This window comes from Xiphophorus hellerii, chromosome 16, assembly GCF_003331165.1.
Source record: "Xiphophorus hellerii strain 12219 chromosome 16, Xiphophorus_hellerii-4.1, whole genome shotgun sequence".
NCBI lineage: Eukaryota > Metazoa > Chordata > Actinopteri > Cyprinodontiformes > Poeciliidae > Xiphophorus > Xiphophorus hellerii.
In genome coordinates, this window is record NC_045687.1 from 6,380,669 (window position 1) to 6,387,780 (window position 7,112).

Consider the following 7,112-nt stretch of genomic DNA (forward strand, 5'->3'; position numbering starts at 1 on the left):
AACGACCTGAGCGACACTTTGAATGGAAGAGAAAGATGGCAGAAAAATGAAAAGCTGAGATTCATTGCAGGAGAGAATGTGCTATAGAACAGACAGGTCAGGTCACGCTCTTATACAAACACTTAAATCCATGAATCTTTCATAGTTGGTACTTTAAAGTAAGAGGAAAAAACATTTTATTTCCAAAGTGCTGTATGCAGGTAAAGAAAACCAACTCCCACACATCCGCTGGAGGACAGTTACAATGCTTTTACCTGAGCTTTCTGATGAAGAAATGTTCCGCTTGTGAGTCAACAGAAATAGATGTGCATTAGTTTAATTTAGGTTTTATTTAAAATAGCAACTAGATTCTAAAATAAAATCCTGCTTTCTCCCAGTTTGTTTCTCTTTATGTTGTTTTTGAGACAGATTGAACAACAACAAGCTCACACAAGGTCTTTGACCATGGACAGTGGCAACTGAATTTTTTTCAAGGTAACTAAACATTTTTATCTTTACTGACAAAATCTCTTCTTTGATTATGAAACTCCAGTAGTTTTCAGTTTTGTCTGTTTAGATCATTAAAATAAGTTTTATTTCTATTAATTCTGCTAAAAATAACATTGAAATGAAGTTTTCTTTAAACCCAAAGAGAAATTATAGTCACTGGTTTTTACTTTTATGTTAAAAGTTTGTTTAAAGAGTTTTTTTATGGTCTCTCTTTGTTAAAAACAATCACTTGTTGAAAGAGTTTGTGTATTTTGTCTCCTTTCGGTTATGTGGTTTAATTTGAAAAGGAATTAAGCTCAACTGTGTGACAATAAATAATTTTTGCCATGAACTTTTCTCAAGAAAATATACAGTCTGCATTTCTGCAAACATCTTTATTTTCATTTCATTCAGGTTAATTCTGCTTAGTTAAGCCTAATTCAATTCAGTTCGATTCAGTTTAGTTCATACTTGTCTAAACTCTCTTATTAAATTAAGTAAGGGTGGTTAGTGCTTATATCCAGTTGTCATACAGACAGATTAAACCATTTCCAGTCAATCATAGGGAAACACACAGACAAAATCAACAGTTTTGTACTGTACCAAGAGATAATGCATGTGACCCGACAACATTCTTACTGCAAGGCAATAGCACTACAAACTTAGTATCTGTGCAGCCTCCGTTCAGTTAATCTCAATTAAATTCAGTTCCATCATGTTCATTTCAGTTTATGCCTTTGGCAGCAGTTCACTACCAGTAACACACAGGGCACTGTAATATAGAATGGCTGTAATGACACATATCGATTTACTATAAACTGCTGTTAAAGGGTAAAATTGAAGACTTGGTTCTAAAAATTCAAGCTAAAATTTGAGTTTTGAGTGACAAATTCAAATGAAAATATATTTCCTCTGCCCCATTTACAGCACCTATTAGTGCTTAAGAAGATCTGATGCATTTGAAAGTGGTGACTTCTCTGTCAGAAAACGAAGACTTATGGCCAAAAGCACATCATGAACACAGCACACTTTCACAAATCAGTGAGAGCAAGAAACATGACCAAGCAGCAACAATACAAGTGAGCCTTGAGCTCAACATCAATATCTCTTATTGATTTCCCTTTTGTCCTGACAGAGAAAAATTAACAATCTCGCAACAATAGACTGCGCTATTTAGTCTTCTGTTCCCTCCTCTGCACTTATCTCTCTTCATTTTCCACTACAGACTTTCATTATTCAGGCTGAAAGTAATGACTTACTGGTAATAGCTGCAGTTTTTCTTTGCGAGGTGTAGATGAGAATCAGAGGCAGGCGGAGGTGGGATGTTGCAGTTTCCCCTTGGTAATTGGATCTCCCTGGATCTGGATCCAACAGGGTCAGGGATCATTAAGGTTCAGGAAGAAAGGTCATGGAGAACTGTACAGGAGGAGACATGCCCTTTTGATGGTATTAGCTTTTAGTGGCAAATTGCATCAGCACGACTTAACTCTGCATTAGCAAAATAAGTCTACAAAGTCTTCAATAAACACACATGTTAAGGAGAATTTAAAAGACCTATTTTCACAACCTTGCTCAACAGTTTTATAACATAATGTCTCACAATCTGTGGCCAACATATAATGGTACCACAGCTTTTATTCAGCCCCTTAGTGAAATATCACACTGGCTACATGTCCATGCTTCCTTGGACCATGGATCTTTCATTTTGTCTATTTATACCTTTAGTGAAATATCTACATTTTAAACCTAAAGGGAAATTATAGTAATTGATTTTAATTTTCCTGTTCAAAGTTTCTTTAGAATTTTTTTTTTTACAGTTAAAGTTGCAAGAAAAAAAGAATCTCTTAAAGAAGTCTGTGTTGCAGCAGACCCAAAGCAGCCTCTGACTGAAGACTCCAGATGGTTGTATTACCTGAAAGAGGGTTCTTAGGATTATCTATTATATTTTCTATTTTCAGGAATGTATGTCTTTGTAATATATATGGAGGATCCAGAGGAGTCTTCAGGACAGGTCATGCTTCCTGTTCAGGTTGTTCATGTTTTAATATAAAGTTCCCTGATGCTGTTATTCCAACAGATGATGGACTCTCCACCAAAATTTTGCAAGATCTTCAGCAAACGCAAGAGAACTTAAGTCTGCTCTTTCTCCATGGAGAAAAATCCCTCAGCATTTTATCAAAGCATCCAAAGTTTCCCCTAAAAATTCAATGTTTTTGTTTCGTTTTGCGCCAAGTGATAATCAAGATCAGCTAGATTCTACTCACATTTTTCACTCAGAAAACATCAAGTTTAAAGTAAAATTACATTACAAATTAATTCTAGAGCATAATTAGTTAGTTAGTTGTTAGTATCAAGTTGATATTTTAGTCTTGTAAGAAACAGATGTTGACTGCAAAAGAAAAATGACAAATTCATCATCATCAAAAGATAAAATATATTACCACAAGGCTTTGTTCTACTCTCTTGTAGACAAAGTGATGTACGTTCCCTGTGCAATTGTAAACCATTCACTGAATGATACAAAACAAATATCAGCTTGTTTCTAAACATAATCTTTGAACTGGTAGTAATATCAGATATACACTATCAAACTATTTTAGTCCTTGAAAAACCAAAAAAATTACATGTAAAATAGCTTATTTCGCTCCAAGTTCATTACTTATTGTGGGTGTTTAATTTGTATCATAATGGTGAAGGGGAAAAGCACTAAATGACAAGAGAAGGATTTGGAATTGAACTGAAATTGGCTCAAAAACAAAGAAGCTTCCATCTAATGGCCGCCTCCTGCGCGGTGGGGGGCAGACTGTTAAAACCCCTCCCTCTGCCTCTCCTGAGATGGCGAGCTGGAGTTAAACAACCCATGTGGTCACAACACAAGCCAGCCAGAATGGAGGACTTCAAAGCAGCCCCACACAAACACCTCACACAGGGACCGTCTGAGGGACCTCCGGTCATGTGACTCCAGGCCAGGTGCACTCAGACCGGACCCTTGGCAGGACAGCGTAGTCCCTACCCTTGTCAGTTTTGATCATCAGCCAATCAGAGGGCCTCCCCCCCTTTGAGGTTCCCATTTTGGGGGGCATGGGCCACCTCCCAGATTGGCTGAGCACCTGCTGCTCTCCAATATGCCCACCCGCTCCCCACAGTGTCACAACAGGCCTCTCATTCACACTCCTTCAAGGCCCCCCACCCCAACAACCCCCCTGCTTTCTCACTGCCTCTGCCAGGTGGGGCCAAACACATGCCCGCTGTCTCATAAACACAAAGACTTGCCAGCATTGCCCAGTTAGCAGCAAGGATTCCTGAGAGACAGACTTGTGTTGAGGGAGGAGCCCCAACAACAAAAAGAAAAAAAAAAAATCCCACAAAAACATCCAACCTCGGCAGCACAAAAAGCAGATGACAGACAAGACACAAATACACACATTTAAAATTAATTAGACAATGCTGGGAACAAAAGGAACAAAGGCTCAAAATGCTTCTGGGAGCTGCTGCCTACAAAATGATAAAATACCTCAAGAATGAAGAAACACACGACAAAGAAAGGAAGAATGGCTCAGACAGGAAACTGCTCTGTCTGGGGTTTCTTAATTTTCTCCAAAGAGGCAATTTTGACATATGTCTAACCATCTAACCACACTGTTTTCCTATTAACTGCCTTATATTGGAAAACAGTGGCATTATAAGCTCCAAAAGTCAGTCAATAACTCGTCTGGTTCTCTGTTTCTTTTTTACCTTTTCAACAACTGCCTGCTGTTCTTTCTTTATTCATCTGCATGTATGACACTCTCTTCTTCTCCTATTAACCTGTCCCTCTCAGCAGACGATTTGCAGCAATTTCAGTCAGGCAAAACCAATTCGACAGACAGTGTAAAGCTCTCCACTTTGCCTAAGCTCTGATTGGAGCTCTTGAACTGAAAATTATGTTTTCACAGCTTTCTAACACTGAATTAATGCCAATTATAATAGGCATCTGAGATGAGGAGGCAGAGAAAACAGCTGCTATATTTTAAGTCAAAGGAACATATTGTCAGAGCTAAATGTTAATATGACATCCAGCGTCTGGCTGTTGTAATTTGCATTTAGAGCATCGACGACACTTGAAGATTTCATTTTTCAATTCCTTCCTCACGCTCCTCGTTTGCTCCTCCCAGTGATGTATGTCAAAACAGAGTAACAAAGACAGCTTGTGGAAGTGGAGATCATGAGAACAGGGACGTTATTCTCATCTTGTACATCTAATCCAATAAATAGTGGATAACAACAAGAAATGCAGAATAAAATTTGAAATGAAAGGAGTGGTGAGAAATAAAGAAAAACGTCAGCAAAGGGGGATTTGTATGGTGAAAAGGAAAAGAGATAGTTGCAGTTACAGAGACAAATTAATGGCAAAGCAAATACTCTGTTCTTTAAATGTCACTACTGCAACCTTTAAGTTGTAATATATTTGTTCCCCTGCCCTCGTCTCTTAGCTTTACCACTTACCTTTCGCACAATGTACACCAAAGGCTATACAGTGCGACATACCAGCCAGGAGTTTCCATGCAGTTGCAATGAGTCAAAGACTGATTTAAGAGTTTTACATATTTTAGCAGTTTTGCAGATATAAAGCACTAGTTTTTGGTGCTCATTTACAAGTTGCAACAAAACTTACAACTCATTGCAATAAGATTCTGGGTGGATGTTTGACCTCTCTTCTTGGCAGTGTTGGTTGAATTCATTCACATTGTTTTTTTTGGCACAGACTTTACTTTTGATTAGACTACACAGATTTTCACTAATGGCGAGTTTGGAGCTTTTAGGAAGGCCACACAGAAGGGTTTTGGTTTTCTAAAAGCAGTTTTTTATTAATGTTTTGTGTCTTTGTCTCATTGTAACAAGAAACTGCCCAGATTTTAACCCCTCAGATGCCAGGCATCACCTTCAGATGAACTGAAACTGATTTGGATGTTCAAGAACAACCTAGAACCCAAGGTTGGCATACTAGGTCAGAACTTACTTCTTTAGGTAAAAAATTGTTTAAAAAACATTATTTTGTATTTATATGGCTCAGTTTGTTTGCTGTTCTTGAACCCCCTTTTGTTTTTTACGCTATAGCTACAGGATAAACATGTTTTTGTCTGTCTTCATCTGCCGCTCTCCTTGATTTCAAGTTGCGAGCCACTTTCTTGTGCCGAGATGTGTGTGCTTGAAATTAAAGGTGAAATATTACACGCTCTGTGCAGGCAGAGTATCACAAGCGTAGTGTAATTCCCAGCGATGATCACACCTGTTCTGGCTCCATCTGGATCTCCGACGTTGTCCTCTTGTATTCAGTGCTCCTGTTGATGCATCCCTCCATAGTCCTCACCTCGCTTGGCGGTTTGCGCTCTTTGATAAATCATTTATCAGCCGAGTCAGACAGGTCATGCATCGAAGCCTTTTCTGATGGGGAGATTCTGCACATTTCCTCTGGAAAATATCCGTCCTGTGTGTGCTGATTGGGTGGCAACGGAGCAGAAATGGAAATGATGCGGGTCAAGGGTTGCTATTATTGAAACATGAATTGTTTAAAAAAAAAGCTATTTTCTGCCTCTAAAGAAAACAGATTTACAAAATAAATATGTCTACATTTAGGCAAATGAGATGAGCATTAGAAAATGCTGGAGAGAATTGGGCCTTATTCTGCAATGGCTCATCTCCGGAGACTGCTCCGTGGTTGTAAAACCTCATTAAAATGAGCAGAGATAATGGAAACAAGCTTGATTATCTAGCTAATGACATGTTGTCTCATAAAGGAACAGAGGAGCTACAGAGCAGGCATTAACTACTGTACATTACTGCATAAAGGGCAAAACAGATCATAATTATGACACTTCAGGCTAATGGCCGTGTTAATATGCAGTAAATGTAAACAGAAATCAGGGTCAGAGTTGGATTAAGTCACCTTTATTCAATGAGACACATTTTGTATTGATAGCACATCTACAGACACATAAGCATTGAATTTGGAGTAGTTTCTGCTCTGACGACAAATTTCTAAAATGAATGCTACTCTTATGACCCTAATGAGTAGCACTTAGTTGGCCTTAGTCACACCTTTGGCAATTTTTGCACCAGCCTGCACACTGCCAGGTTTCTGCGACAGGTTCCTGTTGCAGGAAGCACAACAAAAGTCTACTGAGCAAGAGAGGGAATGCAGTGGGTCTGTGGCTATCTGCCCAGGGAGCAGAAGGATTTTTTTGTGTGACTGAGTGTGTTTTTTTGGACTCTCATTCGTTTTTTTCCACTCACACAGGACCTCTATTGTGATTTCTCTGGCTCTTTGCGGTAACATTTGACAGAGGGCTTCTGCCATTTCTCTGCTTGGATCTCTGCAGGACTTTAAGAAGAAAGACAAGTGTGAGACTACATCCTGAATTATCTTTCAGAGTGGTGATGTGGCGTTTTGAAATGTCAACTGATATGAAAGGATCCTCCTTTCAGATTTGTTTCTGCCATTTACACATTTTACAAGTGTTCTGCATTTAAGTCACATTAATGACTGGTCATTTGATTTAATTATAGACAAATACTTATCTAAAAGCCAAAAAATGTCCTTTAAATGTCAGATTATGCGGTTCGCTTTAGAAAGGTAAAAGTATAAGGTCTCATCTTCATCGCTA